The sequence below is a fragment of the Oncorhynchus mykiss genome, chromosome 18 (assembly GCF_013265735.2).
Source record: "Oncorhynchus mykiss isolate Arlee chromosome 18, USDA_OmykA_1.1, whole genome shotgun sequence".
Taxonomy (NCBI): domain Eukaryota; kingdom Metazoa; phylum Chordata; class Actinopteri; order Salmoniformes; family Salmonidae; genus Oncorhynchus; species Oncorhynchus mykiss.
Genome location: NC_048582.1, coordinates 54,194,868 through 54,217,951, shown reverse-complemented (window position 1 = coordinate 54,217,951; position 23,084 = coordinate 54,194,868). Strand labels below are relative to the sequence as shown.

The 23,084-nt window shown below is 44.7% G+C and overlaps 1 protein-coding gene across 5 annotated transcripts in view; it reads left to right on the top strand.

Moving 5' to 3' along the window:
- The window catches only part of atxn1a (ataxin 1a), a 195,292-nt gene that overhangs the window by 26,204 nt on the left and 146,004 nt on the right, over positions 1-23,084 (top strand). The window contains exon 1 of one of the 5 annotated variants that reach the window (XM_036953268.1): positions 11,233-11,269. The exons of the other annotated variants lie outside the window; for them this stretch is intronic. The gene's annotated coding sequence lies outside the window, so the exon portion shown is untranslated. Of the gene's footprint in view, positions 1-11,232; positions 11,270-23,084 lie in introns of those variants that run through there. 5 annotated transcript variants of the gene reach the window in all.

Sequence of the window (23,084 nt, the reverse complement as noted above, 5' to 3'; positions counted from 1 at the left end):
ATGCACCCGTACACATCACACCTCCTCCTCCATGCTTCACGGTGGGAACCACACAAATCAAATCAAATCCAAGTTTATTTGTCACGTGCGCCGAGTACAACAGGTACAACCTTACAGTGAAATGCTTACTTACAGGCTCTAACCAATAGTACAAAAAAGGTATTAGTTGAACAATAGGTAAGTAAAGAAATAAAAACAACATTAAAAAGACAGTGAAAACAGTAGCGGGGCTATTTACAGTAGCGAGGCTACATACAGACACTAGTTAGTCAGGTTGATTGAGGTATTATGTACATGTAGATATGGTTAAAGTGACTATGCATATATCATGAACAGAGAGTAGCGTAAAGAGGAGTTGGCGGGTGGTGGTTGGCGGGACAATGCAGATAGCCCGGTTAGCCAATGTGCAGGAGCACTGGTTGGTCGGCCCAATTGAGGTAGTATGTTCATATGTACATCAATGTATAGTTAAAGTGACTGTGCATATATGATAAACAGAGAGTAGCAGCAGCATAAAAGAGGGGTTGGGGGGAGGGGGTGCACACAATGCAAATAGTAATTTGATTTCCTGTTCAGGAGTCTTATGGCTTGGGGGTAAAAACTGTTGAGAAACCTTTTTGTCCTAGACTTGGCACTCCGGTACCGCTTGCCATTCAGTAGTAGAGAGAACAGTCTATGACTGGGGTGGCTGGGGTCTTTGGCAATATTTAGGGCCTTCCTCTGACACCGCCTGGTGTAGAGGTCCTGGATGGCAGGCAGCTTAGCCCCAGTGATGTACTGGGCCGTACGCACTATCCTCTGTAGTGCCTTGCTGTCGGAGGCTGAGCAAATGCCGTACCAGGCAGTGATGCAACTGGTCAGGATGCTCTCGATATTGCAGCTGTAGAACCTTTTGAGGATCTCAGGACCCATGCCAAATCTTTTTAGTTTCCTGAGGGGGAAGTGGCTTTGTCGTGCCCTCTTCACGACTGTCTTGGTGTGTTTGGACCATTCTAGTTTGTTGTTGATGTGGACACCAAGGAATTTGAAACTCTCAACCTGCTCCACTACAGGCTCGTCGATTAGAATGGGGGCGTACTCAGTCCTCCTTTTCCTGTAGTCCACAATCATCTCCTTAGTCTTGGTTATGTTGAGGGATAGGTTGTTATTCTGGCACCATCCGGCCAGGTCTCTGACCGCCTCCCTGTAGGCTGTCTCGTCGTAGATCAGGCCTACCACTGTTGTGTCGTCTGCAAACTTAATGATGGTGTTGGAGTCGTGCCTGGCCATGCAGTCGTGGGTGAACAGGGAGTACAGGAGGGACCTGAGCTCACACCACTGGGGGTCTCCAGTGTTGATGATCAGCGTGGCAGATGTGTTTCTACCTACCCTCACCACCTGGGGGCGGCCCGTCAGGAAGTCCAGGATCCAGTTGCAGAGGGAGGTGTTTAGTCCCAGGATCCTTAGCGATGTGGTGAGCTTTGAGGGTACTATGGTGTTGAGCGCTGAGCTGTAGTCAATGAATAGCATTCTCACATAGGTGTTCCTTTTGTCCAGGTGGGAAGGGGCAGTGTGGAGTGCAATAGAGATTGCATCATCTGTGGATCTGTTTGGGCGGTATGCAAATTGGGGTGGGTGTAGGGTTTCTGGGATAATGGTGTTGATGTGAGTCATTACCAGCCTTTCAAAGCACTTCATGGCTACGGACGTGAGTGCTACGGGTCTTTGGTTATTTAGGCAGGTTGCCTTTGTGTTCTTGGGCATAGGGACTATGGTTGTCTGCTTGAAACATGTTGGTATTACAGACTCAATCAGGGAGTTGTGCTGACCAGCCAGTTGGTCAGCACATGCCCGGAGCACACGTCCTGGTAATCAGTCTGGCCCCGCAACCTTGTGTATGTTGACCTGTTTAAAGGTCTTACTCACGTCGGCTACGAAGAGCATGATCACACAGTCGTGCAGAACAGCTGATGCTCTCATGCATGCCTCAGTGTTGCTTGCCTCGAAGCGGAGATCATCCGTTCACCTGCTCTGCGTCTCACAAAGAAACAGCGGTTGGAACCAAAAATCTCAAATTTGGACCCATCAGACCAAAGGACAGATTTCCACAAGTCTAATGTCCATTGCTCGTGTTTCTCAGCCCAAGCAAGTCTCTTCTTATTATTGGGGTCCTTTAGTAGTGGTTTCTTTGCATCAATTTGACCGTGAAGACCTGATTTACGCAGTCTCCTCGGAAAAGTTGATCTTGAGACGTGTCTGTTTCACACAGTCTCCTCTGAACAGTTGATATTGAGATGTGTCTGTTACCTGAACTCAGTGAAGCATTTTTTTGGGCTGCAATTTCTGAGGCTGGTAACTCTAATGAGCTTATCCTCTGCAGCAGAGGTAACTCTGGGTCTTCCATTCCTGTGACGAACATCATGAGAGCCAGTTTCATCATAGCGCTTGATGGTTTTTGTGACTGCACTTGAAGATACTTTCAAAGTTCTTGGCTGACCTTCATGTCTTAAAGCAGGGCTGGCCTTCATGTCTTAAAGCAACCCTCTTCCTGTATATCTACTGTTCTGTAAGTTACCAGTCCAACTCTAATTTAGCGTATCTGATTCAGCTAGTTAAGGTCTTGTTGAGCAGCTAATTAGCAGAATCAGGTGTGTTAAATGAGGGTTGGACTGAAAACCCACAGGACTGTAGCTCTCCGGGAAGAGGGTTGGGCAGCCCTGTCTTAAAGTAATGATGGTCTGTCGTTTCTCTTTGCTTATTTGAGTTGTTCTTGCTATAATATGGACTTGGTCTTTAACCAAATAGGGCTATCTTCTGTATACCACCCCTACCTGATCGGCTCAAACACATTAAGAAGTAAAGAAATTCCACAAATTAACTTTTAACGATTTACACCTGTTAATTGAAATGCATTCCAGGTGACTACCTCATGAACCTGGTTGAGAGAATGCAAAGAGTGTGCAAAGCTGTCATCAAGGCAAAGGGTGGCTACTTTGAAGAATCTCAAATCTCAAAATATTTTGATTTGTTTAACCTTTCTGATCTCCCCATCCCGGATCCGGGTTCGTGAATACAGACTCAAGCTCATTACCATAACGCAACGTTAACTATTCATGAAAATCGCAAATCAAATGAAATAAATATGCTAGCTCTCAAGCTTAGCCTTTTGTTAACAACACTGTCATCTCAGATTTTCAAAATATGCTTCTCAACCATTGCAAAACAATCATTTGTGTAACAGTATTGATGGCTAACGTAGCATTTAGCATTAGCATTCAGCTGGCAACATTTACACAAAAAAACAGAAAAGCATTCAAAAAAATCATTTACCTTTGAAGAACTTCAGATGTTTTCATTGAGGAGACTCTCAGATAGCAAATGTTCAGTTTTTCCTGAAAGATTATTTGTTTAGGACAAATCGCTCCGTTTTCTGCGTCACGTTTAGCTATGAAAAAACCCCTGTATCCAGGATTGTGTAAATCTATCAGCAAGCTCATTAGCATAACACAACGTTAACTATTTATGAAAATCGCAAATGAAATGAAATAAATATGCCATCTCTCAAGCTTAGCCTTTTGTAAACAACACTGTCATCTCAGATTTTCAAAATATGCTTCTCAACCATAGGAAAACAATCATTTGTGTAAAAGTAGCTAGCTAGAGTTAGCATTTCGCGTTAGCATTTAGCGTTAGCATTAGCGTTAGCATCCAGCACGCAACATTAACAAAAACATAAAAGCCTTCAAATAAAATCATTTACCTTTGAAGAACTTCTGATGTTTTCAATGAGGATACTCTCAGTTAGATAGCAGATGCTCAGTTTTTCCAAAAAGATTCCTTGTGTATTAGAAATAGCTCCGTTTTATACATCACATTTGGCTACCAAAAAAAATCCATAAATTCAGTCCTCAAAACGCAAACTTTTTTCCAAATTAACTCCATAATATCGACTGAAAACATGGCAGACGTTGTTTAGAATCAATCCTCAAGGTGTTTTTCACATATCTCTTCATTGATACATCGTTCTTGGAAACATGGTTTCTCTCCTGAATCCCAGGAGAAAATGCCTGCACCTGAAGATTACGCACAAATTTAGACAAAGGACACCGGGCGGACCTCTGGAAAATGTAGTCTCTTATGGCCAATCTTCCAATGATATGCCTACAAATACGTCACAATGCTGCTAAGACCTTGGGCGAACGACAGAAAGTGTAGGCTCATTCGTTGCGCAATCACAGCCATATAAGGAGAGAATGGAAAACAGAGCTTCAGAAATTCTGCTAATTCCTGGGTGATGCATCATCTTGGTTTCGCCTGTAGAATGAGTTCTGGGGCACTTACAGACAAAATCTTTGCAGATTCTGAAACTTCAGAGTGTTTTCTTTCCAAAACTGTCAAGAATATGCATAGTCGAGCATCTTTTCGTGACAAAATATCGCGCTTAAAACGGGAACGTTTTTTATCCAAAAATGAAATAGCGCCCCTAGAGCTCTAAGAGGTTAAACCTTTTATGGTTACTACATGATTCCATATGTGTTATTTCATAGTTTTGATGTCTTCACTATTATTCTACAATGTAGAGAATAGTAAAAAATAAAGAAAAACCCTTGAATGAGTAGGTGTGTCCAAACTTTTGACTGGTACTGTAGCTGTGTGTTTATGCGTGCATGAGTATGTATTTGTGCCTGGAAGTATGTTTTCATTGGAGGGTGTCCTGGACTTTTGTTTGTGTGTATGACCATGGTGAGAGAGCAAGTTTGCGTGTAGAACTCTCCAACATACTCATACTCATACTCGAGTGATCGGCGATGATGTGTGTGTTACATGTATGTATGTGGAAAAGGCAAGGGTCATGTCGAGACTGACCGGGCTAGTGGGGCCTCTCGTGTGGGGCTAACAGCCCTGATCCTATGTCGACATGTGTGTGTGACACCTGTGACACAGGCTTATCTAAAGGCTGCGTCTTTGGAGAGATGTTAGAGGGAGAGTCAACAGTAGAGGGTCCACATTTGTCCTCATCAGCACGTCAACACACACACACACACACACACACACACACACACACACACACACACACACACACACACACACACACACACACACACACACACACACACTCCCGAGGTAAAGCCAGCGACTCTACAAAGACTTTCCAGAGAACTATCCTCTCCCCCGGGTGACATGGTGGGGGTGTAACAGACACTCAGACAGGCATTAGTTTGGACAGAGTCCCACGGTAACCTCATGTTTCAGCAGATATCATTAGACCTGTCAGACATATAGTACCAGTCAAAAGTTTGGACACACCTACCTAAGACCTTGGTCTTCATGGACGAATTGCTGCAAAGAAACCTAAACTAAAGGACGCCAATAAGAAGATTAGACTTGCTTGGGCCAAGAAACACGAGCAATGGACATTAGATTGGTGGAAATCTGTCCTTTGGTCTGATGAGTCCAAATTTGAGATTTTTTGGTTCCAACCTCTGTGTCTTTGTGAGACGCAGAGGAGGTGAACGGATGATCTCCGCATGCATGGTTCCCACAGTGAAGCATTGAGTAGGAGGTTTGATGGTGTGGAGGTGCTTTGCTGGTGACACTGTTGGTGATTTATTTAGAATTCAAGGCACACAAACCCAGCATGGCTACCACAGCATTCTGCAGCGATACCTGCAGCCAGCAGGTGCTCAGCATATGTGGGAACTCCTTAAAGACTGTTGGAAAAGCATCCCAGGTGAAGCTGGTTGAGACAATGCCAAGAGTGTGCAATGCTGTCATCAAGGCAAATGGTGGCTACTTTGAAGAATCTCAAATATAAAATATATTTAAATATGTTAAAAACTTTTTTGGTTACTACATGATTCCATATGTGTTATTTCATAGTTTTGATGTCTTCACTATTATTCGACAATGCAGAAAATAGTAAAAATAAAGAAAAACCTTGACTGAGTAGGTGTGTCCAAACTTTTGACTGGTACTGTAAGTACTGACAGTGTAGAAGCAGCCTGGAATCCAAACAACATAGTACGGTCTGTGCATACCATGTGTGGGTGTGTACGGTGTTTGTACGGTGTGGGTGTGTATGGTGTGTGTGGGTGTGTACATACCATGTGTGGGTGTGTACGGTGTTTGTACGGTGTGGGTGTGTACGGTGTGTATGGTGTGTGTGGGTGTGTACATACCATGTGTGTGTGGCGTGTTCGACCTCCATTACATAACTATGGTCACAAGTCTGCCAAGGCCCTCTAGGATTCACAGGGAAAAAACGTGGGCACAACTAGTGAATGGTTCCATACAAAGAGCAAACCTTGGTCTCCCACTGTTTTTTCTTAGGAAAGAAGAGGTGTGTTTGTCACTCATTAGAGTGCATGGAATAATTTTCTAAACGAATGCACAAACTGACCAGCAAAGAGTGAATCTGTGTTCATGCTTTGGTTCATAGAACGTTGATCACAAGGGGGTTGAGCAGTGGTGTAAAGTACTTAAGTAGAAATACTTTACAGTACTACTTCAGTCGGTTTTGGGAGACAGGAAAATGTTCCAATTCACACACTTCCGGTATGAGGAGAACATCCCTGGTCATCCCTACTGCCTCTTATCTGGCAGACTTGCTAAACACATATGCTTAGTTTGTACGTGATGTCTGAGTGTTGGAATGTGCCCCTGACTATCTGTAAAAAAAAAAAGCAAGAAAATCTGCTTTGCTTAATATAAGGAATCTGAAATGATTTATACTTTTACTTTTGACACGTAAGTCTATTTTAGAAATTACATTTACTTTTGATACTTAAGTATATTTAAAACCAAATACTTTTAGATTTTTACTCAAGTAGTATTTTAATTTTACTTGAGTCATTTTCTATGAAGGTATCTTTACTTTTACTCAAGTATGACAGTTGGGGACATTTTCCACCACTGATGATGAGCACAGAAACCACAAGGTGTGTGTCATATGATGGTTGTGAAAATGAATGAGTCATTTGGTTTCACCTAGAAACAAAAGAATGTCACAGAAAGATGGTGGGGCTTCAGTTGTATTTAGACAGCATTTATTGTCAGGGAGCCGAAAAAGATGAGATACAAAGCTTGCAATCGCACACGCACACCCACACACACACTCCCCCCACACCCCGTCACACACAGTGCCAGTTGCCTCTCTGACAGCGTTGCCATCTGTTAGGTCTTGTTCTTATTCCTTCCAGTCCCTATCTGTCTGTCCTCAGTCTGGGGCTTCAGACCTTGCTGGAGGTTCCCAAGGGGTGGATAGGGAAAGGAGGGACGGATGGAGGTTAGAGGGGCGGGTGGAGGTTGAATTAAATCAGACACATTTTAGAGACACTTTTTTGTGATACCTTGCTTTTATAACTCGTAATAGAGAGAGATGGGGAGAAGAGAGAGTCGGAAGAAGAGAGAGAGAAAGAGAGAGCGAGAAAGACAGAGAGAGAGTCTGAGACAGAGGAGAGGAGAGGAGGGAAAGAGAGAGACAGACAAAGAAAGAGGGATAGAAAGACATGGACAGAGGAAGGAGAAGTGGTGAGGGTAGACGATGCCCTGAACGTTTCTTAGACAAGCACATTTTTGTCCTTAATACCTTGCAGAAGAGCCTTAATCCAGGCATTATACTTGATGTCAGTCAGTTACACTGTTAGATTAATAGAACAGGAACAGATTTGCAGTTTTACCGGAGTAGCTCAATCCTCTGCAGCCGTCTGTGAGACGCCAGGACTGTAGTGCAGATAAAGCTGACATACACACACGCACACACACACACACAAATGAATGTGTGCACATGCACAAATACACACACACACACACACACACACACACACACACACACACACACACACACACACACACACACAAACACACAAATGTGCACTCGCACAAACTCACACACAAACACAGCCGCTTTCGCCCCTTCCCTAACCCTAGTGTTTCTGCTCCTCTCAAAGGAGATCAAAGCTGAGCTCTCCTCATCTCCTCTTTTTCTTCTTCTTCCTCTCCCTCTCTTCTTGGCCTCCTTCTCCACTCCTCTAACCAGGCCTGACTCAGGAATGCTGGGTAATTCCCTTAGGGGATGCTTGGCATGCTGATGTGCGGAGTTAGTGCACTCCGTCTCCCCGTGTTAAGACACCCGTGTGTGCTCCTCCAGATCACACGTCACTCTAATGCGCACACACACACACACACACACACACACACACACACACACACACACACACACACACACACACATACACACACACACACACACACCTCTTAAGAGCGCCTTTTTGTGAATCCTTTCCTTGAAAAAACACACTTTACTTTGCTGTACTGTACTATACTCCTATCTCTCTATCTCTCTCTCTCTTTCTCTCTTTCTCTCTCCCTCACATGTTAGTAGGTCACATGTTTCACGCACACTGAGCTTGGGAGGGATCCAGATTTTCATACCTTCATACCGTCCTTGTACCATCCCGGGATATATGGTATTACCTGCATTGAACACAAGGGGCTTCTATTTTCAAGCTCAAAAGACCCCACTGAGCCTCTGTAACCCGAAGGTTAGCAATGCTAACAAGTACATGTAAAATCCCGTAGCGGATGCTAGCTAAATGCTAACGACTGCATGCAAACAGTTTATACGGTCTCTGACATAAAGTATTTGCAGGACAAACATCCCAGCTCATAAAAATATGCAAGTAACTCAAAAATGCTACTCACAGTTTTCTGCACGCACAAAACAGACGGCAAGGACCTTGATCAAGGACAGGAATTCTCTGCTGTTACCGAGAGAAGCTTGATTTTGCAAGAAGCTAAACACTTAGCTAACTAGCTCCTAAGTTAGCCAACCAAATGCACAACTGCAGAGTATTTACCACATTTTACACAGTTAATTGAATAGTTCTAAGATATTTAGCTGACAAATCTTTAGTTTGCGAATTCCATACAAGTTTTACTGGATCACCTGGTGCGTGCTACACAGTGAAAGTGACTCACTAGTTTCTGGTCATTGTGCGCTTGTAAACAAACAACATGTGACTGGCTCAGCTGTTTTAAAAAACTACTGGTAAGCTTCATAATGATAAATAATGTAACAGGTAGGGTAGGGCAAAGTCATGATTATGTATCATAAAACCATATGATATACGATGGTATCGCACCCTATTGGCCCCCTAACCTAAATATTATTCTTTCAAAAATGGTAAATAAAATGACAGTTGGAATATAGCGCAAAATGGAATGCTAAAACTGGACGAATCATGACGAAATATAATGTTTTTGAAACCCTGGACAGAGGCTAAGTGCAGGGAAATGTTTTCTAATATTCCTTTGTGGTGGAGGAGCATCAGCATGGAACAGGTTTGTGTGTGTGTGTGTGTGTGTGTGTGTGTGTGTGTGTGTGTGTGTGTGTGTGTGTGTGTGTGTGTGTGTGTGAGTGTGTGGGAGGGTGTGTCTGCATCTGCGTTGTGCACACATGGAGCAGTAACAGTCAGATGAGAAATGGCATCACTCCCTGTATAGGCCTAGTGCACCAGGTTGGTTATACATCATGGGCTGGATGGAATCAGACTGTCTTAAGAACTGGATAATAATATTATATTTTATCTCTCATAAAGCTGTGATTGAGAATAGCCTAATATTCTATTTTATCTCTCATAAAGCTGTGATTGAGAATAGCCTATGCCGAGGGATTTTCAGGCCTGCATGGATAATTTCTTTCTTAGTAAGCTTAAATTTGATTAAACTTATTAGAGTTTTCTATAGGTTGAATGAATAGGTTTAGGCTGTAGCCTAGGCCCATGCATCCGACAGACAGACAGAGAGAGAGAGAGAGAGAGAGAGGGGTGGAGAGAGGAGGGGGAGAAAGAGAGAGGACCAAAACAAAGGCAAGGTCTTCTGATGCTTTGTTGATTTAAAAAAAACCTTTCGACTCGATTTGGCATGAGGGTCTGCTTTACAAACTGATGGAATGTAGTGTTGGGGGAAAAACATATGACATTATAAAATCCATGTACACAAACAACAAGTGTGCAGTTAAAATTGGCAAAAACACACACATTTCTCCTAGAGATGAATGTACTTTGGTGTGAAAAGTGCAAATCAATCTCAGAACAACAGCATAGGACCGTGTGAAGATGCTGGAGGAAACAGGTACAAAATCATCTATATCCACAGTAAAACGAGTCCTATATCGACATAACCTTGAAAGGCCGCTCAGCAAGGAAGAAGCCACTGCTCCAAAACCGTCATAAAAAAAGCCAGACAAAAATTGAACTGTTTGGCCATAATGACCAATTGTTATGTTTGGAGGAAAAAGGGGGAGAACACCATCCAAACTCTGAAGCACGGGGGTGGCAGCATCATGTTGTGGGGGTGTTTTGCTGCAGGAGGGACTGGTGCACTTCACAAAATAGATGGCATCATGAGGTAGGCATAGTATGTGGATATATTGAAGCAATATCTTAAGACATCAGTTAAAGCTTGGTTGCAAATGGGTCTTCCAAATGGACAATTACCCCAAGGATACTTCCAAAGTTGTGGCAAAATGGCTTAAGGACAAAGTCAAGGTATTGGAGTGGCCATCACAAAGCCCTGACTTTAATCCTATAGAAAATTTGTGGGCAGAACTGAAAAAGCTTGTGCGAGCAAGGAGGCCTACAAAGCTAACTCAGTTACCCCAGTTACCCTCTGTCAGGAGGAATGGGCCAAAATTCACCCAATTTACCCAATTTATTGTGGGAAGCTTGTGGAAGGCTGCCTGAAACGTTTGACCCAAGTTAAACAATTTAAAGGCAATGCTACCAAATACTAATTGAGTGTATGTAAACTTCTGAGCCACTGGGAATGTGATGAGAGAAATAAAAGCTGAAATAAACAATTCTCTTTACTATTATTCTGACATTTCACATTTTAAAAATAAAGTGGTGATCCTAACTGACCTAAGACAGGGAATTTTTACTAGAATAAAGGTCAGGAACTGTGAATAACTGAGTTTAAATGTATTTGGCTAAGTTGTATGTAAACTTCTGACTTCAACTGTACATGGCTGTGACTATAACCTGAAGAGAATTCTCTTGGGGGGTAATGCGGTCGGCATTTGTGAGTTATTCTAGGTCGGGTTAACAAAAGGACACAAAAGCACGTTTTCACAATCACACCATGAGTAGTTAATCATGAAACATACTCCTCTACCTTTCTTATTCACAGAGAGTTCTTTATTCCTGTTTGCGTAATGTACTGAGAACCCAGCTGGCTGTATGGACAGGGACAGTATATCCTGGAGAGATCCATGATTCCGTGAAACAGGGTATGTTACAGTCCCTGATGTCTCTCTTGTATGCTGTCCTGCTGTGTACTGCCCTGATGTGTTCTGTCCTGATGTGTTCTGTCCTGATGTGTTCTGTCCTGCTGTGTTCTGTCCTGCTGTGTAGTGTCCTGATGTGTTCTGTCCTGATGTGTTCTGTCTTGCTGTGTTCTGTCCTGCTGTGTAGTGTCCTGAGGTGTTCTGTCCTGCTGTGTTCTGTCCTGATGTGTTCTCTCCTGTTGTGTTCTGTGCTGCTGTGTACTGTCCTGATGTGTACTGTCCTGATGTGTTCTGTCCTGATGTGTACTGTCCTGATGTGTTCTGTCCTGATGTGTACTGTCCTGATGTGTTCTGTCCTGATGTGTTCTGTCCTGATGTGTTCTGTCCTGATGTGTACTGTCCTGATGTGTACTGTCCTGATGTGTTCTGTCCTGCTGTGTTCTGTCCTGATGTGTTCTGTCCTGCTGTGTACTGTCCTGATGTGTTCTGTCCTGTGTACTGTCCTGATGTGTACTGTCCTGATGTGTACTGTCCTGATGTGTACTGTCCTGCTGTGTACTGTCCTGATGTGTACTGTCCTGATGTGTACTGTCCTGATGTGTTCTGTCCTGATGTGTTCTGTCCTGATGTGTACTGTCCTGATGTGTACTGTCCTGATGTGTTCTGTCCTGTGTACTGTCCTGATGTGTACTGTCCTGATGTGTTCTGTCCTGATGTGTACTGTCCTGATGTGTTCTGTCCTGCTGTGTTCTGTGCTGCTGTGTACTGTCCTGATGTGTACTGTCCTGATGTGTTCTGTCCTGATGTGTACTGTCCTGATGTGTTCTGTCCTGATGTGTACTGTCCTGATGGGTACTGTCCTGATGTGTACTGTCCTGATGTGTTCTGTCCTGATGTGTACTGTCCTGATGTGTACTGTCCTGATGTGTTCTGTCCTGCTGTGTTCTGTCCTGATGTGTTCTGTCCTGCTGTGTACTGTCCTGATGTGTTCTGTCCTGTGTACTGTCCTGATGTGTACTGTCCTGATGTGTACTGTCCTGATGTGTACTGTCCTGCTGTGTACTGTCCTGATGTGTACTGTCCTGATGTGTACTGTCCTGATGTGTTCTGTCCTGATGTGTTCTGTCCTGATGTGTACTGTCCTGATGTGTACTGTCCTGATGTGTTCTGTCCTGTGTACTGTCCTGATGTGTACTGTCCTGATGTGTTCTGTCCTGATGTGTACTGTCCTGATGTGTTCTGTCCTGCTGTGTTCTGTGCTGCTGTGTACTGTCCTGATGTGTACTGTCCTGATGTGTTCTGTCCTGATGTGTACTGTCCTGATGTGTTCTGTCCTGATGTGTACTGTCCTGATGGGTACTGTCCTGATGTGTACTGTCCTGATGTGTTCTGTCCTGATGTGTACTGTCCTGATGTGTACTGTCCTGATGTGTTCTGTCCTGCTGTGTTCTGTCCTGATGTGTTCTGTCCTGCTGTGTACTGTCCTGATGTGTTCTGTCCTGTGTACTGTCCTGATGTGTACTGTCCTGATGTGTACTGTCCTGATGTGTACTGTCCTGCTGTGTACTGTCCTGATGTGTACTGTCCTGATGTGTACTGTCCTGATGTGTTCTGTCCTGATGTGTTCTGTCCTGATGTGTACTGTCCTGATGTGTACTGTCCTGATGTGTTCTGTCCTGTGTACTGTCCTGATGTGTACTGTCCTGATGTGTTCTGTCCTGCTGTGGACTGTCCTGATGTGTACTGTCCTGATGTGTTCTGTCCTGATGTGTTCTGTCCTGATGTGTACTGTCCTGATGTGTTCTGTCCTGATGTGTACTGTCCTGATGTGTACTGTCCTGATGTGTACTGTCCTGATGTGTTCTGTCCTGATGTGTTCTGTCCTGCTATGTTCTGTCCTGCTGTGTTCTGTCCTGATGTGTACTGTCCTGATGTGTTCTGTCCTGATGTGTACTGTCCTGCTGTGTACTGTCCTGATGTGTACTGTCCTGATGTGTACTGTCCTGATTTGTTCTGTCCTGATGTGTTCTGTCCTGATGTGTTCTGTCCTGCTGTGTTCTGTCCTGATGTGTACTGTCCTGATGTGTTCTGTCCTGATGTGTACTGTCCTGCTGTGTACTGTCCTGATGTGTACTGTCCTGATGTGTACTGTCCTGCTGTGTTCTGTCCTGATGTGTACTGTCCTGCTGTGTACTGTCCTGCTGTGTTCTGTCCTGCTGTGTTCTGTCCTGATGTGTACTGTCCTGATGTGTTCTGTCCTGATGTGTACTGTCCTGCTGTGTACTGTCCTGATGTGTACTGTCCTGATGTGTACTGTCCTGATGTGTACTGTCCTGCTGTGTTCTGTCCTGCTGTGTACTGTCCTGATGTGTACTGTCCTGATGGGTACTGTCCTGATGTGTTCTGTCCTGGTGTGTTCTGTCCTGCTGTGTACTGTCCTGATGTGTACTGTCCTGATGGGTTCTGTCCTGCTGTGTTCTGTCCTGCTGTGTTCTGTCCTGCTGTGTTCTGTCCTGATGTGTACTGTCCTGATGTGTACTGTCCTGCTGTGCTCTGTCCTGCTGTGTTATGTCCTGATGTGTACTGTCCTGATGTGTACTGTCCTGATGGGTTCTGTCCTGCTGTGTTCTGTCCTGCTGTGTTCTGTCCTGCTGTGTTCTGTCCTGATGTGTACTGTCCTGATGTGTTCTGTCCTGCTGTGCTCTGTCCTGCTGTGTTCTGTCCTGATGTGTTCTGTCCTGCTGTGTTCTGTCCTGCTGTGTTCTGTCCTGATGTGTACTGTCCTGCTGTGTTCTGTCCTGCTGTGTTCTGTCCTGCTGTGTACTGTCCTGTGTGTGTGTACTGTCCTGCTGTGTACTGTCCTGATGTGTTCTGTCCTGCTGTGTTCTGTCCTGCTGTGTTCTGTCCTGCTGTGTTCTGTCCTGCTGTGTTCTGTCCTGCTGTGTACTGTCCTGTGTACTGTCCTGCTCTGTTCTGTCCTGCTGTGTTCTGTCCTGATGTGTTCTGTCCTGCTGTGTTCTGTCCTGCTGTGTTCTGTCCTGATGTGTACTGTCCTGCGTGTGTGTTCTGTCCTGATGTGTTCTGTCCTGATGTGTTCTGTCCTGATGTGTTCTGTCCTGCTGTGTTCTGTCCTATTGTGTTCTGTCCTGATGTGTTCTGTCCTGATGTGTACTGTCCTGATGTGTACTGTCCTGCTGTGTTCTGTCCTGCTGTGTACTCTCCTGCTGTGTTCTGTCCTGCTGTTTTCTGTCCTGATGTGTACTGTCCTGATGTGTTCTGTCCTGATGTGTACTGTCCTGCTGTGTACTGTCCTGATGTGTACTGTCCTGATGTGTACTGTCCTGCTGTGTTCTGTCCTGATGTGTACTGTCCTGCTGTGTACTGTCCTGCTGTGTTCTGTCCTGCTGTGTTCTGTCCTGATGTGTACTGTCCTGATGTGTTCTGTCCTGATGTGTACTGTCCTGATGTGTACTGTCCTGATGTGTACTGTCCTGATGTGTACTGTCCTGCTGTGTTCTGTCCTGATGTGTTCTGTCCTGCTGTGTTCTGTCCTGTGTTCTGTCCTGATGTGTACTGTCCTGATGTGTTCTGTCCTGATGTGTACTGTCCTGCTGTGTACTGTCCTGATGTGTACTGTCCTGATGTGTACTGTCCTGCTGTGTTCTGTCCTGTGTACTGTCCTGATGTGTTCTGTCCTGCTGTGTTCTGTCCTGATGTGTTCTGTCCTGATGTGTACTGTCCTGCTGTGTACTGTCCTGATGTGTTCTGTCTTGGTGTGTTCTGTCCTGCTGTGTACTGTCCTGATGTGTACTGTCCTGATGGGTTCTGTCCTGCTGTGTACTGTCCTGATGTGTACTGTCCTGATGTGTACTGTCCTGCTGTGTTCTGTCCTGTGTACTGTCCTGATGTGTTCTGTCCTGCTGTGTTCTGTCCTGATGTGTTCTGTCCTGATGTGTACTGTCCTGCTGTGTACTGTCCTGATGTGTTCTGTCTTGGTGTGTTCTGTCCTGCTGTGTACTGTCCTGATGTGTACTGTCCTGATGGGTTCTGTCCTGCTGTGTTCTGTCCTGCTGTGTTCTGTCCTGCTGTGTTCTGTCCTGATGTGTACTGTCCTGATGTGTACTGTCCTGCTGTGCTCTGTCCTGCTGTGTTATGTCCTGATGTGTACTGTCCTGATGTGTACTGTCCTGATGGGTTCTGTCCTGCTGTGTTCTGTCCTGCTGTGTTCTGTCCTGCTGTGTTCTGTCCTGATGTGTACTGTCCTGATGTGTTCTGTCCTGCTGTGCTCTGTCCTGCTGTGTTCTGTCCTGATGTGTTCTGTCCTGCTGTGTACTGTCCTGCTGTGTTCTGTCCTGCTGTGTTCTGTCCTGATGTGTACTGTCCTGTGTGTGTGTACTGTCCTGCTGTGTACTGTCCTGATGTGTTCTGTCCTGCTGTGTTCTGTCCTGCTGTGTTCTGTCCTGCTGTGTTCTGTCCTGCTGTGTTCTGTCCTGCTGTGTACTGTCCTGTGTACTGTCCTGCTCTGTTCTGTCCTGCTGTGTTCTGTCCTGATGTGTTCTGTCCTGCTGTGTTCTGTCCTGCTGTGTTCTGTCCTGATGTGTACTGTCCTGCGTGTGTGTACTGTCCTGCTGTGTACTGTCCACACACACACGTATGCTATTATTGTGCTATTACTACATTACACCGTAGTTTATGGCCAGGCCCTGTTTGGCGTTCTGTCGATGTGTGTTAAAGTGTCAGCATGTGAGTGCAGCCTGATAGTCAGGTGACTACTGGGAAACAGGTCAGGTCACCTGGCTGTGTCCAGGTGCTGAGTTGATCTTTGACACTCTGGTTGCTGATAGGACACACGCGTGCACACACACACACACACACACACACACACACACACACACACACACACACACACACACACACACACACACACACACACACACAGACACACACACACACACACTCACACACACACACACACACACACACACACACACACACACACCCACATACACATACACATACACATACACACACACATTCACACACAGAGATATGGCTTGGTTGGGAGTTATGTAACTGATAGCTACTGATACCCAGCATGTGGGAGACAGAACTCAAAGAGGGAGAAGACTTTGCCTTCTGTGAGGGAAGCTTAAATTCACACAGAGAGAGAGAGAGAGAGAGAAAAAGAGGAGGGGTAGAAAGAGAGAGAGACAGAGAGAGAGAGAGGGAGAGAGGAGGGGTAGAAAGAGAGAACGAGAGAGAGAAAGATAGAAGGGGAGAAATAGAGAGGTAGAAAGAGAGTAAGGGAAAGAGAGGGGTAGAGAGAGAGAGTGAGAGAGAGAGAGAGAGAGAGAGAGAGGAAGGGTATAAAGAGAGAAAGAGGGTGAGAAAGATAGGAGTGGAGAAATAGAGAGCTAGAAAGAGAGTGAGGGAAAGAGAGGGGTAGAGAGATAGAGCGAGAGAGAGAGAGAGAGAGAGAGAGAGAGAGAGAGAGAAAGAGAGAGAGAGATATTTGGCAGCCAAATATGTGTCCTCCTGCCACAACCTGAGGGACAGCTAGTGAAAAGTGCAAAGTAATGTCGATAATATTTCCCATCTTGTTTTGTTTTATCTTTCATACCATGTCATGTGTCTTCTCAGTCATGAGAGAGAGACTCTTTTCAGTCATGTTGACACTGGTCCACTACCATTGCTTTAATGTATTGTTGTTCTCATTAATATTGTTGTTGTAGTTGTTATTAATGGTAATCCCATGTCCACTACTACTATTATTAATTGCTGTTGGTCCCACCATTTATTTATATATAAATATATTTTATATATAAATATATATTTTCATTTTATTTGTATTTTTCGATATGTATACTTTGACAATGTAAGTAATAATGAACTTGCCATGTCAATAAAGTCAATTGAATTGAATTGAATTGAGAGAGCGAGAGAGAGAGAGAGAGAGAGAGAGAGAGAGAGAGAGAGAGAGAGAGAGAGAGAGAGAGAGAGAGAGAGAGAGAGAGAGAGAGAGAGAGAGAGAGAGAGAGAGAGAGAGAGAGAGAGAGAGAGAGAGAGAGAGAGAGAGAGAGAGAGAGAGAGAGAGAGAGAGAGAGAGAGAGAGAGAGAGAGAGAGAGAGAGAGAGAGAGAGAGAGAGAAAGAGAAATATAAATGGGGGACAGTGACTGATTATCCCATCCATGGGCATCACAGTCAGATCATCACACCCTATTACATATAATGCACTGCTTTTGACATAATGAACAAACGTCTCATCTTATTCTTCTCATTGAACCATCTGAGCCATGAGCCATCTTCACCTTGAACCATCTGAGCCATGAGTCATCTTCACCTTGAACCATCTGAGCCATGAGCCATCTGAGCCTTGAACCATCTGAGCCTTGAACCATCTGAGCCTTGAACCATCTGAGCCTTGAATCATCTGAGCCTTGAGTCATCTGAGTCATGTGTAATCTGAGCCATGAACCATCTGAGCCTTGAATCATCTGAGCCTTGAGTCATCTGAGTCTTGTGTAATCTGAGCCATGAGTCATCTTAACCTTGAACCATTTTAGCCTTGAACCATCTGAGCCATGAGTCATCTGAGCCTTGAACCATCTGAGCCATGAGCCATCTGAGCCTTGAACCATCTGAGCCTTGAACCATCTGAGCCATGAGCCATCTGAGCTTTGATCCATCTGAGCCTTGAGCCATCTGAGCCTTGAACCATCTGAGCCTTGAACCATCTGAGCCATGAGTCATCTGAGCCTTGAACCATCTGAGCCTTGAACCATCTGAGCCTTGAACCATCTGAGCCATGAGCCATCTGAGCCATGATTCATACTGAGCTTTGAACCATCTTCGCCTTGAACCATCTGAGCCTTGAATCATCTGAGCCTTGAGTCATCTGAGTCATGTGTAATCTGAGCCATGAGTCATCTTCGCCTTGAACCATTTTAGCCTTGAACCATCTGAGCCATGAGACATCTGAGCCTTGAACCATCTCAGCCATGAGTCATCTGAGCCTTGAACCACCTGAGCCATGAGTCATACTGAGCTTTGAACCATCTGAGCCATGAGCCATCTGAGCCATGATTCATACTGAGCTTTGAACCATCTGAGTCATGAGCCATCTGAGCCATGAGTTATCTTAGCCATGGAAGAAAAGAGATAAGAAAGGAAGAACACACACAAACACACACACACACACACACAAATCAAATCAAATTGTATTTTAAATATGTGCCGAATACAACATGTAGACTTTGCTGTGAAGTGCTTGTATATGAGCCGTTCCCAATGATGCAGAGTTAAAAATAGTCAAATAAAATACACAAATAAAATACACAAGAATGGAGCCATATACAGGGAGTACCAGTGTCAGATCAATGTGGAGCTATATACAGGAAGTACCAGTACCAGACCAATGTGGAGCTATATACAGGAAGTACCAGTACCAGACCAATGTGGAGCTATATACAGGAAGTACCAGTACCAGACCAATGTGGAGCTATATACAGGAAGTACCAGTACCAGACCAATGTGGAGCTATATACAGGAAGTACCAGTACCAGACCAATGTGGAGCTATATACAGGAAGTACCAGTACCAGACCAATGTGGAGCTATATACAGGGAGTACCAGTACCAGATCAATGTGGAGCTATATACAGGGAGTACCAGTACCAGATCAATGTGAAGCTATATACAGGAAGTACCAGTACCAGACCAATGTGGAGCTATATACAGGAAGTACCAGTACCAGACCAATGTGGAGCTATATACAGGGAGTACCAATACCAGATCAATGTGGAGCTATATACAGGAAGTACCAGTACCAGACCAATGTGGAGCTATATACAGGAAGTACCAGTACCAGACCAATGTGGAGCTATATACAGGAAGTACCAGTACCAGACCAATGTGGAGCTATATACAGGACGTACCAGTACCAGACCAATGTGGAGCTATATACAGGAAGTACCAGTACCAGACCAATGTGGAGCTATATACAGGAAGTACCAGTACCAGACCAATGTGGAGCTATATACAGGAAGTAACAGTACCAGACCAATGTGGAGCTATATACAGGAAGTACCAGTACCAGACCAATGTGGAGCTATATACAGGAAGTACCAGTACCAGACCAATGTGGAGCTATATACAGGAAGTACCAGTACCAGACCAATGTGGAGCTATATTCAGGGAGTACCAGTACCAGATCAATGTGGAGCTATATACAGGGAGTACCAGTACCAGATCAATGTGGAGCTATATACAGGAAGTACCAGTACCAGACCAATGTGGAGCTATATACAGGGAGTACCAGTACCAGATCACTGTGGAGCTATATACAGGGAGTACCAGTACCAGATCAATGTGGAGCTATATACAGGGAGAACTAGTACCAGATCACTGTGGATCTATGTACAGGGAGTACCAGTACCAGATCAATGTGGAGCTATATACAGGGAGCACCAGTACCAGATCAATGTGGAGCTATATACAGGAAGTACCAGTACCAGACCAATGTGGAGCTATATACAGGGAGAACTAGTACCAGATCACTGTGGATCTATGTACAGGGAGTACCAGTACCAGATCAATGTGGAGCTATATACAGGGCAGTACCAGTACCAGATCACTGTGGATCTATGTACAGGGAGTACCAGTACCAGATCAATGTGGAGCTATATACAGGGAGTACCAGAATGTGTGTGTGTGTGTCATTATGCAGGTGAGTGTTATGTGTGTGTGATAGGGCTGGGAACACCTTCCTAATATTGAGTTGCGCACCCTCCCAGAACCTTCAGAACAGACTCAATTCGTCGGGGAATGAAAGCGTTCCACAGGGATGATGACTCCAATGCTTCCAACAGTTGTGTCAAGTCCTTTGGGTGGTGATCAATTCTTGATACACATGGGAAACTGTTGAGTGTGGAAAACCCAGCAGCGTTGCAGTTTTTGACACAAACCGGTGCTTCTGGCACCTACTACCATGCCACATACACTTACTTATATATTTTGTCTTGCCCATTCACCCTCTGAATGGTACACACACACAATCCATGTCTCAATTGTCTCAAGGCTTGCAAATTCTTCTTTAACATGTTTCCTCTCCTTCATCTACACTGATTGAAGTGGATTTAACAAGTGACATCAATAAGGGATCATATCTTTCACCTGGATTCACCTGGTCAGTCTATGTCATGGAAAGAGGCGGTGTTCTTAATGTTTTGTACACTCAGTGTGTATGTATTGCGATTCGATACTGTGATTTTATTGTGATTCCATGTTCCCTACATATTTCTTACCATATGTTTGCTGCAGAGGGACAAGAGAGAGATGATGAGAAAATGAGTTTGCATCAGTCAAAGTGCTGAAACAAATTGGCTCCCTATTTAAAAAGAAGATGGAGGACAATACTGAAGTTTTGGTGCATCATATTATATGTATATTTTGTCAAAACGATACAATATATTATAAAAACTGATATCCAAATATGGATGTTTTCCTCCATCACTAGTGTGTGCGCGTATGTAGTGAATGTGTGTGGGTTTTCTGTGAGAGTGTCAATGTAGTGTGTGTGAGTGTGTGTATATAGTGTGTATATACTGTATAGTCTTGTGAGTGTGCACAGAGTCAGTGCAAGATAGGGTCAGTGTGGATAGTCTTATGGCTATTTAGCAGTCATGTGTGTGGGTAGAATCTGTCTGCAACCGTCCTCTGATACCGTCTGATACAGAGGTCCTGTATGGCAGGGAGCTCGGCCCCAGTGATGTACTGGGCTGTCCGCACCAGCCTCTGTAGCGCTTTGCGGTCGAGGGCGGTGCATTTGCCATACCAAGCCAGGGCCGGCTTTACGGGATGGCAAACCCGGGCAGGGATCCCCCAGATAGAATTTGTGCTCCCCCAGTATTGTTTCCCCATAAAAATAACAAATGGTAAATGAAATACAATGTCCAGTAGCGTTGCCAGGCCTGAGAGTAGAGCAGACCAGGACAGAGGCTATATGCCGGGTGTGAGCTCGTTATCTGAGGAGGAGGAGGGAGGGAGGATGTAATCATGAATCAATAAAACACGGAGGCAGTGCTGTATCATAAAGACAGTCACAGGTAGAGCTCGTTGTTTGGTGAAGGGCCAGTCAACCCAGAAAACTGTGACTGTATTCATGATACAGCACGGCCTCGGGTGCCTTATTGCTTTCAGAAAACTGTTACCTACATATTCAAATAACAATGAATTACACATTTTAGTTAGAACTTTATTTTGATTTCATTTTTTCTATTGGCATTTACTTGGATATGCCCATGATATTGACGTTGATTTGTGATTTCTGCCGGCTCAGAAACAGTTGTCTCGTCTGGGCACCGCTCACTCTACGTATGGTACTGCAGAGATCAAAACATTTTAGGATCCAAAGGGCCCATGCCAAATATTTTCAGCGTCCTGAGGTGGAAGAGGCTCTGTCATGCCCTCTCCAAAACTGTGCGGGTGCGTGTGGACCATTTTAGCTATACCAAGTCCTTAGTAATGTGCACACCAAGGAGCTCTCGAACCGCTCTACTACAAACCCGTTGATGTGGATGGGGACGTGCTCTCCTCTCTTTCTCCTATAGTCCACGATCAGCTCCTTGGTCTTACTGGCATTAAGGGAGAGGTTGTTGTCCTTGATGATGGTGTTGGAGTCGTGCGTAGACCAACCTTTCAAAGTGCATCATAATTACAGATGTGAGGGCTACAGGGCGATAGTCATTTAGACAGGTTACTTTGGAGTTCTTGGGAACAGGTACAATGGTGGTCAGCTGGAAACATGTTTGGATTACGCTTGCCAACTGGTCTGCTTAGTCACTGGTACTTCGTGTTTGAACTTTTGTTTGTAAACAGGAAGCAGTCGACACACACACACACCCTGTGGTAGTGAGTTTCCTGTGTGACTGAGACAGGGAACTGAAACCTGTGCCCTCCGCTGCTGAGTCAGGGGAAAAAGATGCAGGCGTGAGTAGTGTGTGTGTGTGTGTGTGTGTGTGCGTGTGCGTGTGCGTGTGCGTGTGCGTGTGCGTGTGTGTGTGTGTGTGTGTGTGTGTGTGTGTGTGTGTGTGTGTGTGTGTGCGTGTGCGTGTGTGTGTGTGTGTGTGTGTGTGTGTGTGTGCGTGCGTGCGTACGAGGACGTGTCTGCATGTCTGCTGAAAGGCAGAAGAAGCCCTTTTCTGCAGTATCTTCTCACCTTTCTATCAGTCCTGACTCCACGGTACTAGTTTATTACTCTGAAGAATTATGCAAGTTAGGTTGCTCTGTGAATGATTAATATAGAGATTAGCAGCTAAGGTGATCTCACCCATTTATCCACTTCACAATCACCTCGGGGTACAGTAGCTCATAATGTGAGCAGAAAGCAGAACAGGTAGCATAGAAATATAATTATATGACAGCCACAGGTGGCTACACATGGAAAGGAGATAGTTTGCTGAATATGGATATGCGTTGACAATTTGCATTCTTTCACTTGTTATACTGAACAAAAATATAAACGCAAATGAATTATGCCCTAATCTATGATTGTCACGACTGGGGATACAGGTATGCATCTGTTCATCACATATACCTTTAAAAAAAAAAGTAGGGGCGTTGATCAGAAAACCAGTCAGTATCTGGTGTGACCACCATTTGCCTCATGCAGCGCGACACATTTCCTTCACATAGAGTTGATCAGGTTTTGGCCTGTGGAATGTTTATTCCGGTCAAGAAATAGTCACAACATGACATCAAAGTGCCCCAAAAACACGGAACATAAACAAAGTATAGCGAGTGAACATCTCACATAACAATC